This window comes from Nicotiana tomentosiformis, chromosome 8, assembly GCF_000390325.3.
Source record: "Nicotiana tomentosiformis chromosome 8, ASM39032v3, whole genome shotgun sequence".
In the NCBI taxonomy this organism is placed as follows: Eukaryota; Viridiplantae; Streptophyta; class Magnoliopsida; order Solanales; family Solanaceae; genus Nicotiana; species Nicotiana tomentosiformis.
This window is the reverse complement of record NC_090819.1, coordinates 44,629,202-44,647,830: the sequence shown is the minus strand read 5'-3', so window position 1 is coordinate 44,647,830 and position 18,629 is coordinate 44,629,202. Positions and strand designations below refer to the sequence as shown.

Here is an 18,629-nt window from a genome sequence, read left to right as displayed (position 1 = left end):
TCTGCGTACGCTCCCATCGAGACTTGTGCCTAGGTCCGCATCTAGAGCAACCTGTGAACTGACATTGACTGGGTTGGCAACCGGTGTTCCCCCGAAATTAGCCTGTGGCACCTCGACTCCTGGAGCAATCACATTTCGTTTTCACCGTGGAATCCGAGGCCGTTGTCACCGTGTGTGAATGCATTTTGTGAGTTTGACATGTTTTAACCTGAAAGCAAAGATACTTGACAAGAACAAGCGTAAAATAGTGCATTTTACCAGAATCAGTACTGAACAATCACTATTATCCTTAGCCCCACGGTGGGGGCCAAACTGTTTTACCCTAAAAATTAAGTAACAATTAAACTTATATTGTGATTTTAAAGATATGTGATTTAAACCAGCACCAATTGATAAACAACGAATTAAATAGATAAATTGGACAATAAAATAAATCAAACCAGTCTGCAAACAATGTCTCGACCTCGATTCGAGATAGTCTCGAGGTTTAGTTAATAAAAACAGCAAAGGATGGAACAAGAAGTGATGAACAGTAAGTAAGACAAAGAAAGCAGCGTATATGTATATTCTTATCAGTGAATCATGATGCCCTACAAATGATTGGAACTCCTCTTTATATAGTAGAGGAAACCTAATTATGGTATGTCTCTAATTGCAGAAGGAAATCGTATAAACAGCTTGTTAACCGCTTCTGATTTGGTCCGTCCCGAGATTAACGCCATGATAATCGACCAATCACGGATATCCGTCCCGAGATTCACGTCGTGATCTTCGACCGATTACTAATATCTCGCCATTCCGTTATTATGCTCCCTTCGAAGTCGGTCATACTTGATCTCGATTGTTGCTGGCCTCAGTCTCAACGTACACTTCGATCTCTAGGCTCGATGTCTCATCTTCGAGCTTGTGTCTGATTTATTACGAGGCTAGCACCGACGCAACTCCCTTGTCTCGATCAAATAGCAAAATCGGGTAGGCCCGATTTTGACCGTATCCATTGGTCAAACACTAATTAATGCTCAAAAATGCTTTTCAAATTGATTAGCTAAACACAAACTGTTTTTCACCTAAAGTATTCTTTTGAAAATCACTTTTTTTTAAAAATACTTTTTAAAATAAGTTGATTTTAGAAGTTTTGCCAAATAAGCTATAAATCAACCTATGCATTCTCTATCTTGACAAGGACAAACTAAGTGCAATTTATAACCTAAAGCTGAAGGACAAGAAAGAAATCCTAATTGCATTCATTAATTTACTGGCTAGAGAAGATGATCACATATCCAACTCAACAAAGTTCACCGGCGAACCAATCTGACATTGAGTTACGGCATATTCAAAAATTACCACTTAATTGCTCTTTCATGTTTCTCCTAGATACTAATTGACTCCAATTCTAATTCCTTGTGAATCTTCTTCAATTCTTGTCATCATTACTAAGGGAATCGATAAACGCCTCTCTTAGCTAAATCAAGAAGAATACTGCAAGGTGAAGCTTGATACTATACCCGATAGCTTGTTGAATTGTAAAAGAATTTCCACTCTCTCTAGCTATACGTGTTCACCCAGACGATGAATTTGGAAGAAGGGATATATTTTTTTCCTCAACCTTATTGATTAATTCCTCATGTAGCTCACATTGAAATAGGAATTAAATGTAACGAATATGGAACTTACCAAAGTTCAATGATGGTGATTTTGCAAGGTGAAATAGACAGATAAAGATATTGAGAAGACATAGAATAGAGTGAGGGAAAGAAGTAAAAATGAGGAAGATATTAATTCATTCATCAAATAATATCAAAAATATACAAGCTCTTCTGAATACAACTAAGGAGTATTCCAGAACTTCCCTACATCTGGCATGGACTAAAGTAAAATAGCAAATTGCCTTAGGGGTCTAATTGACATAAACTTAACTTCAACTATAAAACGTAATTGAACTGAGTAGTAACACTTTGAAACTTAATTTAGCTAACATCTTAACTACCCTCTGTTCCTAGGTTGCCTCCACATGAAGCAAGTTATCCCATTGCACAAGTACTTGCGTAGCAGCTGCATTGCCTTTCTTCACCACCCTTCTGTCCAAAAAAGCAATAGGCTCAACTAAGGCCTGTCCATCAGAAGCACACACAAGAGATTTAATTGAAGGGATTTGATTGTGTCCCACCTTTGTCTTAAGTTGTGATATGTGAAAAACTGGATGTATCTTGGAATATGGAGGAAGTTACAGTTCGTAAGCCACATGGCTAATCTTTTTCACAATCTAATAAGGCCCAGAAAATATTGATGCCAACTTCAAACTCTTTCGTACAACAACCGAGGGCTGTCTGTAGAGCTAGAGTTTAATGAACACACAATCCCCTGCCTCAAATTCCCTTTCAGTCCTATTTTTATTAGCGTAAAACTTCATCCTACTCTGAGCTTTTTCTAGATTATTTTTTAGCACCTTAGCCATCGATTGTCTTTCCTTTAGCATTTAGTCCAAAGAAGCTACCTTGGGTGGTGATATCAGCTCAAAAGAGAATTGAGGAGGATCATAATCATATTGTATTTTGAAAGGGGTCATCTGAGTAGCTGAGTGGTAATTAGTATTATGACAAAATTCTACCAATGAAATCCATTTACCTTATTCAGCTAATTTGTGATTGGTCATGCATCTCAAGTAATTCTCTAGACACCGCTTTACACTTTCAGTTTTACCGTCAGTTTGTGGATGGTAAGCAGAAATATACATCAATTTGGTTTGAAGCAAACTGAATAATTCCTTCTAGAACAACCTGAGGAACACTTTGTCTTTGTCAGAGATTATACAGTTGGGCAACCCATGCAACTTATAGAACTGATCCAAGAAAAAAGTGGTCACCTGCACATCTATAAAAGGATGAGTTAAAGTCAAGAAATGGGCATATTTTACTGTATCTATCAACCACCACCATGATGGTATCCTTTCCCTTGGACCTAGATTGGCCTTAGAAAAAAATTCATGGATATGTGTTTCCATGGCCTAGCTAGTAATGGAAAAGGTTCTAACAGTCCCGAATAGGCTACTTGTTCATCTTTACACCTATGACAAACTACACAACTCCTTACTACATCTTTAACAACTTCCGACATTGATGGCCAATAGAAAACAGCTCTAACTCAGTGCAATGTAGTTGTAATGCCTGAATGATCTACTACATTGGTGGAATAATGTAACAATCCGCCCATTCGTTTTGAGTATTGACATTCCGCTTAATGGTTTGTGGTCATGAATAGATTCATATGAAGTGTTATGACTTGCGTGCATGGTTGTCTTGATTTTTGAAAAGTTCGGGATTGTTCCGGAAAAGTGATTCTCAATTTGAAAGCTTTAAATTGGAAGAGTTAACCAAGGTTTGACTTTTTGGCAAATAACTTCGGAATTGAGATTCAATGGTTTCAATAAGTCCATATGGTGATTTTGGACTTGAGCGTATGTTCGGATTTGAATGTTTCTAGAAGGCTTTGGCTTTATTTGTTGAGAGTTGGCAATTTGAAGAATTGGGAAGTTTATAGGTTTGACCGGGAGTTGACTTCAATATTATCGGACTCCTATTAAGGTTTTGAGATCTTGTATAGGTTCGTTTGGTTGATTGGAACTTGTATGCAAAGTTTAGTTAAAATTCGAAATGTTTAAGTGTGATTCGGACATGTTCGGCGAAGTTTAAAGGTTTGAAGGTTAAGAGAATTATTTTGATCTTCGATTAATAGTTTTGATGTTATTTATGATGTTTCAAGCTTTTGAATAAGTTTGACTAATGTATTTGGTCATGATCAGATGTTTAGACAGGGTCTCGAGGGGCTCGGATATATTTTGGGTGAGTTACGGATTATTTTGATCTTGGCTGGCTGTTACTGTTGTTTCGCACCTGCGGAGGATTGGTCGCAGGTGCGATGCCACTTTTGCAGAAAGATTAACGCTTCTGCGATGTTGAGTTGGTCAGGGAGTTTATCGCTTCTGCGTATGAGGGAGCGCAGGTGCGAGATCGCATCTGCGGAGTAATATTCGCATATGCGGGATTGGTACTTGAGAAGAGAGGTCGCTTTTGCGAAGCTGGGGGCGCGGGTGCAAAGGTGCTTCTGTGTGAGGTTATGCGCACTTGCGGAGCCGCAGATGCGATGTTTGCTCTGCAGATGTGAGGTTGTCCGGTTTAAGTGTAGTTCGCATATGTGTGATATGGCTCGAAGAAGCGAGATCGCAAGTGCGACCTATTTGTCCGCAGATGCGGAATCACTGGCAGTTTATTTTATTTCGAGGGTTCATTCATATTTCATTATTTTGAGTTAAGGAGCTCGGTAAGAGGCAATTTTTGGAGGATATTTTTCTTACTACTTTGTGGATAAGTAATTTCTACTTGAATTTAATTATACATATTGATTTCCCATGGATTTATATACTTTAATCATGGAATTTTAAAGGAAAAATTGGGATTTTTGCCTACACTTTAAGAGAGTGTATTTTGGAGTTTTGAGTACCAACTTGGACTCGTTTTTAGAATCTAATCATATATTTGGACTCGCCAGTTATAAGTCATCGGTTTGGTATTGGTTCCGAATTTTGGGCACACGGGTCCGGGTTGACTTTTATTGATTTTTTGGGAATTTTTCAAAAATCGAAACTTTTTAAATTAGGATCGTCTCCTATGGCATTGGTGGACTTCCTTGGTTGATGTTTGGCTAGATTTGAGCCGGTTTGAGGTTAATCCTAAAGGAATGCGATTTTGGAGCTTCGGACTAGCCCGTATGAGGTAAGCATCTTGGCTAATCTTATTGAGTGAATAAACCTTAGGATATGACTTTGTTTGTCTAATCGAAATGTGTGAGAAGCGATATATATGCAAGGTGACGAGCGTATATAAAGGTGATATATATGATTCATGACCGGAGTAGTCTTTAGACTGTGCTATGCCTTAATTTGGATATTGTGCTTTTTGGTATCATGCTTTATATGTTTTTATGACTACGTGAACTCTGTGAATCATGCTAGAGATCATGTATAGGTATTGATTTCCTATTGAACATGATATTTGTTACTGAATGGTGTATCCGCATGAATTAAGTTGTATTTGTACACTCGCTCATGCATATACCCTAACATGCTATCTTCTTCAGTCCATGAGTATGTGATTTGATGTCCATTGTTCATGTACATGAATTCTTGTATATGCTTTATGTGTGACATGGATTGAATTAGTAGCACGTGAGTGGTCCGTGCATATCTAAAATATGATAGCACGTGAGTGGTCCGTGCAGTTGTTATTATTGGCACATGAGTTGTCCATGTAGCAAGAGAGTTGTTCGTGCAGCGTGTGGATAAGGATTCATCTCCTAGGGTCACCCTCTCATGTTTCTCTCTTGATGGTGTACGCAGGTTGTGGGAAATCGACGGGTTTCTGGTTGTGGTGGTTATGGAAAAGTGATTCTTGGTTGGACTTTGCATCGCTTCTCTATTTGCAAACTCCTTGGATGTATACATGATTTTACTGCATATCTTCTCTATATGCTAGCTCCAGGATATATACTGCCCTTATGCATATCTTCTCTATATGCCGCTTTACTTGATGAGATGAGACACGGTACATATCTTCTCTATATGAGAATTCGTGTGACTTGGCATGTTTAATCATGCATATCTTCTCTATATACAATTGTTAAAGGGATAATTGATATTTCATGCATATCTTTTCCATATGAAACTATTGAAGGATTATCTTGTATTTCATGCATATCCTCTCTATATGCAATTGTGGAAGGATTATTTGATACTCTACGCATATCTTCTCTATATGCCAGCTTTGATGAATTAATAATGTTGGATGCATATCTTCTCTATATACTGAGTTGTTGAACTGGAGTAGTATCTGGGTATATCTTCTCTTTATGCAATTGTTGACATGTTATTTGATAGCAGAAGCATATCTTCTTTACATATTTAACTGTTAAGAGACTTGCGCACATCTTCTCTATGTGCACAGTTGTTGGAATATGTATTTCCTGTTTAGACCTTGTTACTGTTGATGGGTACACGAGCATGTTATTGAGATATATATATATCGAGTATCCTTGGCCTGAGACCTAGTCACTACTTCACCGAGGTTTCTCAGGGTAATTACTGAGTACATAGGGTCGATTGTACTCATACTACACTTCTACACCTTGTCTGCAGATCCTGGAGCTGAGCTGTTGTAGATGACGGAGTCTATCATTAGAGATGTGCCTGCTTTCTGGATATAGCTACCACTTGTCCTTGATAGCTTTAGATTTGTGCCCTATTCATGTATCCAAACAGATGTTGTATTTTATTTTTTACTAGCTTTGTAAATCTAAATCTTAGTGGTCATGATTCATGCTACCAATATTTGGGATTTTGTATAGAACTCGGCTATTTTTATGCCTTGTTAATAATAATCTTTCATTTGAGTTACATTGTTCTATGTTTGGCTTACCTAGCATGTTGGGGTTAGGTGTCGTCACGACTAGATGGATTTTTGGTCGTGACAAGTTAATATCAGAGCTCTATGTTCTACGAGTCATGATCAAGTGTCTAGTAGAGTCTTGCAGATAAGTATGATGACGTCCATACCTATCTTTGGGAGGCTACAGGGCATCTAGAAAACTTCACTTTCTTTCTTTCCTTATCGTGCGACATTGATTCAGCTTGAAACTTATATCTTTGATTTCCTTCCATTCACTCGTATGTGATGTGGAGCATTCATTATCAACTGTGCACCGGAGGCTTGTGACGTCGTGGATGAGGTGCGAGATATGTACTCTATGATGTGGAGGTTGGCTAGTCTTGTGGACTTGGGGCCAGGTTCAGACCGCAGCTTGGGGCTCGGTAGTTTCAGTTGTGTGAGTTTGTGCATTTGGACGTATATGTCTGTTAGTGTCCCTAGGAGTGGCATTGATGGCTCAGTGAGTTGCTAGATAGCTATATGATGAGTATTATGTGACCGGGGACTATGCTTAGATGGTTTGGATGTGATGAGAAGAATTTTGGGATGCACATGCTATGGATGCTTGATTTCTGTCTTGATGTGTTGTACAGTCTTGAGTTATGAGTGTGTTAAGGGATCTTTCAGTTGTTCAATTAAGGAATAAAGTAGATTCTTATGTCTTGTTGACGATCTTAGACTCGGGAAAATTAAGTGATTGCATAGTGGTTATGACTATAATAGGGCTATACAGAGATGCCAGTTTGAGGCTAAGCATGTGGGTTACCTTATGTGGGATGGTCGGAGGTTGTGTGATTCTTATGATATTTCTGCGAAGAGTTTTCTTTCTACCTAGTGGGATGTATGTGCTGCAATTTGAGTTCGGATCACTAGAGGAAGTTCGCATGACTGTCACAAAGATGAATATGCACTTAGCAGATTGTTTGAGGTGTTTTATGACTATTCCTACATGGGCTTATGAAGAATTCAGCTAGATTATAGTGTGAGATCATGGTAGTTATAAAGGAAGAGTAATATGGTTATCGTATGATGTGTATTATGGCTTCGAGCTAAGTGGGGGAATCTACTATCGACGATCAGATTGCATGGTCATGTGTTATACTAGTTGGACTGAGGCATACTTGTGGATCAATTATGACTTAAAGAGGCTGATTTTGAGGATGACTCGAGCAAGGAAATTACTTGATGCATGATATACTATACTTTATGGGTATATAGAAATCTTAGAATGATTCAGGTTTGTTATTCGTGGTGGATGTAGTGAGCAAGGAAAAAGAATCGTTGAGTTGCTTCTTTTGGTATCCATGTGTTGGTGAAGCATAAGAAATTTGGCACGTATTGACAGTGTATTGGAGGTTAGAGCGGTGTAGGTGGCACTCGAGAGGGGTTCCAACGGGTGTGAGATTTATGTGTGATATTTAAGGATTTCCATATTTGTGTATGACTAAGGTCTGAGGTTGCATTGGATGGTGCCGAGACTTGCAGTATTTTTGTTTCATTATTGATTCTACATTTTAGTATGAGAGAGAGGAAAGAAACAACTTCATATTCATAGAAGGTCTTTTTGAAGTGGGTATTTCGGTTTGTGGTGCTATTGGGTGCTTAAGAGGGAATATATTTATGGGGCTTAAGACAACATGGTTTTATGTTAGGGTTTCTTGGGGTGAGTTTGATTGAGGATCATAGTGCATTGGCAAAGAGAAAAGTTATCTTGAAGGAAAGTCAAGGGGAAACTCAAAGAAATAAGTCAGGTTGGTTGTGGTTTGGATCAGCATAGTAATAAAAGTGATCGGTTCTTTTGGTGTGGCGATGCTTTACAAGTGTTTTATGGCAATACTCATGGTTTTGGTTGTCTACATGACTTTGTTAGATTAGAGGTTCAGTTGATGGTTGGTTATGTGAAATGGGTTCCGAGGAGCTCACAATGGATTTAATCACAGCTCGAGGTTGATATCTTCTACAGTTGAGGAAGGTTTGTTGTGTGTTGCGATGTTCTTTGGGATTGAGTTAAGTGTAAGGTTTCTCGTTGATGGGGTGTTTATCCTACTTGTGATTCTGAGTAAATAATGGGATTCTCATATTTTCATATGATAGCATGATAAATGTGGTGCGCCTTGTGGGATTGAGATTTGCATGTATAAGGTTGCGGTTTAGTTTCGAAGGGAAGGTCATGAGTTTTAGATAGCATGGAGGATTTTAGATATTAAGGGAATGTTGGCACTATCTCACATCGCCTGAGAATGGTGTACGTATTAGAAGATGCATTGTGTTTTGACTTGCGGATGCTTGACTAGTATTACGGTAATCACCTAATTGTTGACTGTTGATGCTCAGATTTTGCTTCGTGGCACAGAAGATCTATGGGAGTATCTTCCGTGAAGTGATGGTGTATGAGTGATGTGTTTTGAGTGGTGGAGTTGGGATCGGATATGGAGAATCCTGTATTCTTGAGATTTAGAGATTGGAAGTACTTAGAGGCATACTATTCCTTGGTTGTGGACTGTGAAGATATGTTAAGAGTTAGATAGTTGATGGTATGTGTTATGGATAGGTTATTGTGGACTTTTTGGAGGTTATTTACCTATTTCAGGATGATCAGAATTGATTTGAGGGCTTATTAGCAAGGCTAATGAGAATGTGTATTCTACATCGGATCGGATTTGTTTACTCAACACGGATATTGTTAGGGGTGTGTCATCGCTAGAGTTGATCTTATCCATGTTCTAATATGTTTCATGTGTTACTCCCTTATACTACAATGGGTTGTGAGACTGTTGACTATTTACACACATAATGTGGTTCTGTTTGGGCCTTGTGGCGAGATTTGAGCGAGATGGCTCTTAGGGTATTGAATAGTTTATTGTGCCTTGGTTATGGTTTTCCTGTCTATGGTATATTGTGCTATCCATTTATCCATGCTTATGGTCATGCACTTCGCGTCTTTGCTGTTGATATGCATGTGATTGTTGATTGTGAGCATCATGGCTCGAGTTATTCCATGTGGACCGGTGTGTTTGGATTGGGTCACGCGCCGCAGTGAAGTTGTGTTAAGATATGATCCTTTGTGCTTATTTCATGTGTTTTGATTCTCCCTTGTGGGATGGAATCATAGCATTTTGCCTTGGTGATTGTATCTGCTGAACTGGTCGGATGGTTCTTTTATTTGGTTCTCCTTTCATCTTTGGTTATATTTGAGTTGTTGCTTGTTTGGTGTGAATTGCATAGTATGTGACTCCAAGTGGCAGTGGTGTGGCATGTCAGTCAAGCATTGTGTACCAGGTGAGATGAGGCTATTGGACCCGGAATTAGTGTTATCGGATTCGGTTAAGGTATGTTGGGAAGAATAATGTCAGTAGTCAGCTTAGAATTTGGCAATGGTTCTTATCGGGGGAGCGAGCTCCATGACTTGTTAATCTGATGGGTGGTTATGAGTTTTTATGTGTTTCTTTCATCATTAGCAGTGTACGAAGGTTTAGAACAAGGTTTTATTTTATATGAGGTATGTCGTCGTACCGGGATTGTTAATGAGCAGCTATTGTTGTCTGAAGATATCACTATGAGCACATGAGTTATGTGGTATATCATGGGGTTAAGTTTTGGGAACATGGTTATGGCTTGATGGAGCTTGTTGAGATTGATACACTATATATATGCGAGAATCGGATCTTGTAAAGAATTTCGGATGTTAGAATTTGGTTCAAGGTTTATGGGCAAAGGTTGAAGAAAGAAGCTTTAGTAGGGATCGGCTAATGGACTTGTATGGATTGTGGTGACGTGGGACCACCTATGAGTATATGTATGATGAGTTTGTACGGTGATTTGATGACTTTGGAATGACTCTTGGCACGTTCGAGGACGAACATATGTTTAAGTGGGGGAGAACGTGCGGAGAACGTGCGCCCGACCATTTTGAGTATTGGCATTCTGCTTGGTAGTTTGAGGTCTTGAATAACTTCATATGATGTTTCACGACTTGCATGCATGGTTGGTCTTGATTTTTGAAAAGTTCGGGATTGTTCCGGAAGAGTGATTCTCAATTTGGAAACCTTAAGTTGGAAGAGTTGACCAAGGTTTGACTTTTGGGTAAACGACCTTGGAATCGAGATTTGATGGTTTCAATAGGTCCGTATGGTAATTTTGGACTTGGGTGTATGTTCGGATTTAAATTTGGATGTTCTTAAAAGGTTTTGGCTCTATTTGTCGAAAGTTGGCAATTTGAAGAATTGAAAAGTTCATAGGTTTGACCGGGAGTTGACTTTGGTGTTATCGGACTTCTATTGTGGTTTTGATACCTTGTATAGGTTAGTTTTGTTGATTGGAACGTGTGTGCAAAGTTTGGTTGAAATCCGGAATGTTTAAGTGTGATTGGGACACGTTCGCCGAAGTTTGAAGGTTTGAAGGTTAAGAGAATGATTTTGATCTTCGATTCATGGTTTTGATGTTATTTATGATGTTTTGAGCTTTTGGATAAGTTTAGATAACGTATTTGGTCATGATCAGATGTTTGAACGGGGTCCCAAAGGGCTCGTGTGTGTTTCGGATTATTTTGATCTTGATTGGTAGTTCTGTTACTGTGTTTTGCACCTGTGGAGGATTGGTCACAGGTGCGATGCCGCTTTTGCGGAAAGATTATCACTTCTGCGATGTTGAGTTGGTCAGAGATTTATCACCTATGCGTATGAGGGAGCACATGTGCAAGATCACACTTGCGGAGTAAATGTTCGCAGATGCGAGATTGGTACCTGAGAAGAGAGGTCGCTATTGCGAAGCTGGGGGAGCAGGTGCAAAGGCGCTTCTACGTAAGGTTATTCGCACCTGCGGAGCTATAGATGCTATTCTTGGTCCGCAGATACGAGGTTGTCCAGTTTTAGTGTAATTCGCAGAAGTGAGATATCGCTCGCAGAAGCGAGGTCGCACGTGCAACCAATTAGTTCACAGATGCGAAATCACTGGCAATTTTTTAAATTTCGAGGGTTCATTCATATTTTATTATTTTGAGTTTGGGAGCTCGGTAAGAGGCAATATTTGGAGGAAATTTTCACTACTACTTTGTGGATACGTAATTTCCACTTAGATTTGATTATACATATTGATTTCCCATGGATTTATACACTTTAATCATGGAATTTTGAAGGAAAAATTGGGATTTTCGCCTACACTTTAAGAAAGTGTATTTTGGGATTTTGAGTATCGATTTGGATTTGATTTTGGAATCTAATCATATATTTGGACTCGGCGGGTTATGGGACATAAGATTTTGGTGTTGGTTCCGGATTCGGGTATGGGGGTCCCGGGTTGACATTTGTTGACGTTTTGGAAATTCTTTAAAGATCGAAGCTTTATGGATTGTGATCATTTTCTATGGCATTGTTGGACTTCCTTGGTTGATGTTTGGCTAGATTTGAGCCGTTTTGAGATGATTTCTCAAGGAATGCAATTTTAGAGCTTAGTACTAGCCCGGATGAGGTAAGTATCTTGCCTAATCTTGTTGAGAGAATAACCCTTAGGATATGACTTTGTTTGTCTAATTTAAATGTGTGAGAAGTGACATATATGCTAGGTTACGAGCGTATATGCAGGTGCTATATATGATTCATGACCAGAGTAGTCTTTAGGATGTGCTATACCTTGATTTAGATATTGTGCTTCTTGCTATCATGCTTTATATGTTTTTATGACTACGTAAACTCCGTGAATCATAGAGATCATGTGTAGGTGTTTATTTCCTGTTGAACATAATATTTGTTGTTGCATGTCGTATCCTCTTGATTTGAGTTGTATTTGTATGCTCGCACATGCATACACCTTAACATGCTCTTCTTCAGTCCATGAGTATGTGATTTGATATCCATTGTTCATGTACATGAATTCTTGTATATGCTTTTTGTGTGATATGAACTGAATCGGTAGCACGTGTGTGGTCCGTGCGGATCCGAGATATGATAGAACGTGAGTGGTCTGTGCGGTTATTATTATTGGTACGTGAGTTATCCGTGCAGCATGTGGATAAGGATCCATCCCCCTAGGGTCACCCTCTTATGTTTCTCTCTTGATGGTGTACACGCAGGTTGTGAGAAACTGGCGGGTTTCTTGTTGTCGTGGTTATGGAAAAGTGATTCTTGGTTGGACTTGGCATCTCTTCTCTATTTGAAAACTCCTTGGATGTATACATGATTTTACTGTATATCTTCTCTATATGCTAGCTGTGGGATGTATACATGACCTTATGCATATCTTCTCTATATGCCGCTTTACTTGATGAGATGAGACGTGGTACATATCTTCTCTATATGTGAATCTGTGTGACTTAGCTTGTTCAATCATGTATATCTTCTCTATATGCAATTGTTGAAAGGTTAATTGATATTTCATGCATATCTTCTCTATATGTATCTGTTGAAGGATTATCTGGCATTTCATGCATATCATCTCTATATGCCAGCTTTGATGAATTAATGATGTTTGACGCATATCTTCTTTATATGTTGAGTTGCTGAACTGGAGTAGTATCTGGGTATATCTTCTCTTTATGCAATTGTTGACATGTTATTTGATATTAGAAGCATATCTTCTTTACATGTTTAACTGTTAAGAGACTTGCACACATATTCTCTATGTGCACCGTTGGTGGTATCTGTATTTTCTGTTTAGACTTTGTTACTGTTGTTAGGTACACGGACATATTATTGAGTTGTGTAGGTTATATATATATATATATATATATATATATATATATATATATATATGGGAGTATCCTTGACCTGAGACCTCGTCACTACTTCACCGAGGTTAGTCAGGATACTTACTGAGTACATGGGGTCGGTTGTATTCATACTACACTTCTGCACCTTGCGTGCAGATCTTGGAGTTGAGTTGTTATAGATAACGGAGTTTATCATTGGAGATGTACCTGCTTTCTGGATATAGCTACCACTTGTCCTTGATTAATTTTGGATTTGTACTCTGTTTATATATATTCCAAATAGATGTTGTATTTCTTTTTGTACCAGCATTGTAAATCTAAATCTTAGTAACTCATGATTTTTACTACCAATCCTTGGGATGTTGTATAGAACTCAACTGTTCGTATGCCTTGTTAATAATAATCTTTCATTTGAGTTACACTGTTCTATGGTTGGCTTACCTAGCATGTTGGAATCAGGTGCTGTCACGACCAGGTGGATTTTGGGTTGTGACAAATGAACATGTCGCACTAGGTTTTGCCTCAAATTACTATGCTTGCCAATCCAGATCTTATCTTTGTATTTGAGGATCCCATTATGCGATTTCAAGTCAACTGAAGTAGTGGGGTCAGTGGTAAGTGCATTATTGATTCTTGTGACTTCTCCATCACCCTCATAACTTTTCAAGATCTCCTCTATCACTTGGGTTGTAGTTGGATGACCAATTGATATATTTCCTTGGTAGTAGATGGTTCTAGCCTTCTTGAAAAGGCATCAACTTTTGAATTGTTAATTCCCTTTTTGTAATGGATCTCAAAACTCAAGCCCATCAATTTAGTTAGATCATTGTTCTCTAGTGTAGTATTTATTTTCTTTTCGTGCAAGAAATTGAGTCTGAAGTGATCCATCATAATAATAACATGATCGGTAACTAAGTAATACCTTTACCTATAAATAGCTTGTGGTAACGCAACTAGTTCCTTTTCATAGGTAAAAAATGCCTTGGTATTTGTACTTAAGGCCTGGCTGAGAAAAGCAATTGGCTTCCTTTCTTGCATCAAAACAGCCCCTACACCAATGGCACATGCATCCACTTCTACAATGACGGTTTACTAAAATCAGGCAAAGACAAAACATGAGTTGTATTCATAGTTTAAGATCATGAAAGGCCTTTGTAGCTTCTTCACTACATTGAAATCTCTTCTTTAGTAATATAGTCAGGGGTTTGCTAAGGACAACATTATTCTTAATAAACCACCGGTAAGCCAGCGAGTCTTATAAAACCCCTCAACTTTTTAATGTTGGTTGGTTGTGGCCAATTCACCATGGAAATAATTTTACTGGGATCAGTACTCACCCCGTCACCATTGATGATATGCCCCAAGTATTCAATTTGTGACTGAGCAAAGTCACATTTTGACCTCTTAGCAAACAAACGGTGGCTTCTTAACAATTCCAGCACCACCTGTAAATGTTCTAGGTGTTCCTCTAATGACAAACTGCAAATGAGAATGTCATCAAAGAAAATTAGAATAAACTTACTCAAAGAGGTCCAAACACTTGATTCATCAATGATTAAAAATTGGCAGAGACATTTGTTAATCCAAATGGCATCACCCTAAATTTTCCCAATCCATGATGGGTTCAGAAAGCAGTTTTGTGTTCATCTTCTGCTTTCATTCTTACTTGATGATAGCTAGACCTAACGTCAATTTTAGATAAAAACTTGGCCCTATGAAGATCCTCCACCATTGGGATGGGGTATTTGTTCTTAATTATGAGAATTCAACCTCCTATAATCAACACACAACCTCCAAGTTGAATCCTTCTTTTTGACTAGCAACGCAAGTGAAGCAAAAGTGGACTGACTGGGAGTGACAGTTTGTTCCTACAACATCTCTTTAAACATAATTTCAATAGCATTCTTTGGTCAAACGAGTACCTATAGGGCCTCAAACTAAAAAAAGGTTGAGCCCGAGGTACTAAAGGAATGACATGATCGCCATCCCTAGCAGGTGGAAAACTCTTAGGTTCCTTAAAAACATTTGAATAATTCTCTAACATGGCTGAGATTTCAGGGGGTACAACCTGATTCATTGGGGCAGTTCTTCCACTGAGTAAGGAAACTTCAGCTACCACTTGACAGACCTTCTTAAGCAGCATCTTATTAGATTCTTCACTGTCAACTGTAATCAACTAATTGTTATCCTACTGCCCCATTAATGTAACAAACCCGCCTTCTTTGACAAATGACAAACGGAGCGGTTTGTTGTTCAGTATCACATGAGTAAAATGATATATCCAGTCTATTCCCAATACTATGTCACTACCACCCACTTCCAAGATCCTCATATTAAATAGGAACCATTCTTCTTCCATTATCTATGCAAGTTAGGGATATACATATCATAATACAATTCTTGTTTATTTGCAACCCTCACTTTTATTGGTAACTTTAATGGCATTGTCTGCGATCTTAAGGTCTTGATTACTTGTGGACTAGGCAAACTATTGATGGAACCATTGTCCACCATAATGGTAATTGGTAATTTCTTCACATACCCTACAATCTTTTAGACTGAGGAAGAGCTAGTTATCCCCACATCCACACAGAATGATATTTCAGCATGCTCCTCATCTACCATATCTTCTTTTGCTTTCTCAAACACTTCTTCTTCTTGTATTGTCTGCATTAGTACTTCCTCTTCTCTGGTGGTCCCCATCATTAGGTTGAGATTCCTAGGCTTACATTAACGCCCAGGAAAATATTTATCATGATATATATAGCATAGATTATGTTCCTTCAGTGCTTCCATAGTGGTATTTGGTTTGAAGGGAGCTTGAGCCTTTTGAGTTGGATAAGTAATTCTGTAGGGTGCATTTAAAGGTTGTTTATTGGTTTGTGGAGCTGGGAGTTGTTTAGTGGCAAGGCAGATGATTTGGGATACGGTTTGGTATAATATGAAGAAGTTTCTGGGGCGATCATCTTAGTTAGGGCTTGAAATGACTTCTCATAGAGTTTAACAGTCTCAAACGTATCCATGAGAGATGCAGGGTTAGCAAGCAAGACTAAGGGTTTCAGTTCAGGTTTTAGGCTACTAACAAAAATGGAGATAAAATGGGGTTCATTCAGCAAAGGGTTTAGGATAAGCATATAACCCATAAGCTCTTCGAATTTCTCCTGAAATTGGTCCATGTCTTTAATTTGTTGAATCTTGTTAAACTCATCCACATTACTCATTGGCCTCATTTTTCTAAATCTCTTACATATCTCAGTATAGAATATTGGCAAAGACATTTGACATGTCTTACTAGTAATATAGATATCAAACCAAATATTTGTCTTATTCTTCATGTGAATAGTTGTATAATCCATCTTCTCAGATTCCAAAATTTTATATATAGCAAAAAAAACTCTCAGTTTTCCTCAGCCATCCTCTAGGATTGATGCCATCAAACTCAGAAAAATTAAGTTTAGCTTTAAGGGTATTATTATTATTCTGTAGCGGGTCTACTTGTGCCAATCCCTGAGTTGGTGAGGATGTAGGGGTAGGCAACAGTGGAGGGTTATGGGAAGAAGAGGGGGTCTGGAAAGTTAAAACAAGATAAGGATTGAAAAAATGAGAAGGTTGAGCTAGAGGAGATGTAAAACTATGACCCACGGGCCTAGAGGATCAGGAAAATAAGGATTGTGATGTCGGAAGTGTTGCAGAGGAAAACACAAGAAAAGAAGGAGTTATAATACCTGAGGACATGCCGCACTCATACGTATTTGGGTTTGGAGTTGCTTGTGACTGAGACTAAAGAGGGGTTGAGTTCGGCCGTCGATTATCAATATCTAAGCTTGCAAGAATGAGCTCCAATATTTTGTTTGTGTCCATATCTAGTCGTCGATTCGGCTCTTAGGTCTCTTGAAGCTATGAAGAGAATTGAGTTTGCTGGGTTTCAAGAGTTTTGAATCGCTTCGTCGTTTCGATCATAAATGACTTCAGCTGAGTTCGAATCTTAGTGACACCTTCCGTTAACCCTAGAATTTCCTAATTTTGAGACATTGTGAGCATGCTTACCCGCGCCCAGTTGGCTCTTATACCACTGTAACGAATATAAAACTTATAAGGGTTCAATAATGATGATTTCGCAGGGAAAATAGACATATAAAGATAGTGAGAAGAGATAGAATAGAGTGAGAGAGAAAGAGGTAAGAAGGAGGAAGATATTAATTCATTCATCAGATAATACCAAAAATATACAAGCTCTGCAAAATAGAGCTAAGGAGTATTCCAGAACTTTCCTACACCTCGCATGGAGCAAAGTAAAATAGCAAATGGCCTTGGGGGCCTAATTGACATAAATGTAACTTCAACTACAAAAGAAATAGGATTGAGTAGTAACACATTGAAACTTAATTTAGCTAACATCTTAACTACCCTTTCTAATTCGTCACATTAAATGAGCTTTTGCTACTTGTATAACTTCTGCGGCTGAAGCACATATGCAACTGCCAATTCCCTTAAAATTCTCTAGGTTTTCTCCTTTTCTTCTCCTCTTAGTCAAATTACCAAAATAACCATCCCAAAGTCCTGGGTTATTACATCAATAACCAAGTAGAGCCTGAACGAGACCTCGACTAATAAATTCTTTAAATTGTTGGGGAAAAAAGTGGGGATCAGTGAGATATTTCTTTCAACAAAAGCATACAAAAATAAACAATAGAGGAAAAGGTGAACAAAAAATAGAGAAGATGGTATTAAGGTATAGTGATGAAGAGGAAGACGGGGCGTGCTCTTTCAGTAAACGAAAAATAAAGAAGAAACTCTAAGGACTGGGTCTATCAGGTGATGAAGGTTTCAGAGATGGAGATGGTAATTGTAGAGGTGATGGTCCCTGTGGAGAAGAAACGAAAAAGAGAGAAAAATGTAAGAAAAGAAAAGGGTCCCAAAAAAATCTACTTGTCAAAATATAAAAAAGATTAGTTATTTAAGTGATAATTATGCATTAACAAAAAGATTAAGAATAATTAGTTGTATAGCGCCTAGTTAAAAAATGACACGTGTATAATTTAATCCTTTTAACCTTCCTTTTCACTTCACGCTCACCTTTTAGAAAGTGAATTCACTTTCTTTGTCACATCACCTTCCAATCCAAACAAGACTAGGGAAGTAAGGAATCACCTGCAAAGTCAGAGTTATAACTGATTTTTTGGGACAAGTTCAGAGGGTAACTTATATTTTTTATTTATTAAAATACTCGCGCGAGCATTGGTATAAACCTAATTGTTAATAAAAGAAAACCTCAAAAAAGCTCACCCTTTTTTTTTCCCAGAAGAAAAGAAAACATGGAAAAGCCTCGGAACAGCACAGGCAGAGTGGGTTCTATCTTAAAAGTTAAAAGGGCCAAAAAAGTGACCTCAAGTCCTCAGCCCCATAACTACTTTGCTTAGCTATTTTTAAAATTAGTAGTGTAGGAGCCA

At 38.3% G+C, this 18,629-nt stretch overlaps 1 long non-coding RNA gene across 1 annotated transcript; it reads right to left on the bottom strand.

Annotated features, from left to right (window-relative positions):
* Positions 1-14,284: 14,284 nt before the first annotated feature.
* On the bottom strand, positions 14,285-18,120 carry LOC104104280 (uncharacterized). The gene is made up of 2 exons (XR_688102.4): positions 16,905-18,120; positions 14,285-14,658 (listed from the first exon to the last, which is right to left on the bottom strand). It is a non-coding gene; the product is annotated as an uncharacterized lncRNA (long non-coding RNA).
* Positions 18,121-18,629: the final 509 nt, after the last annotated feature.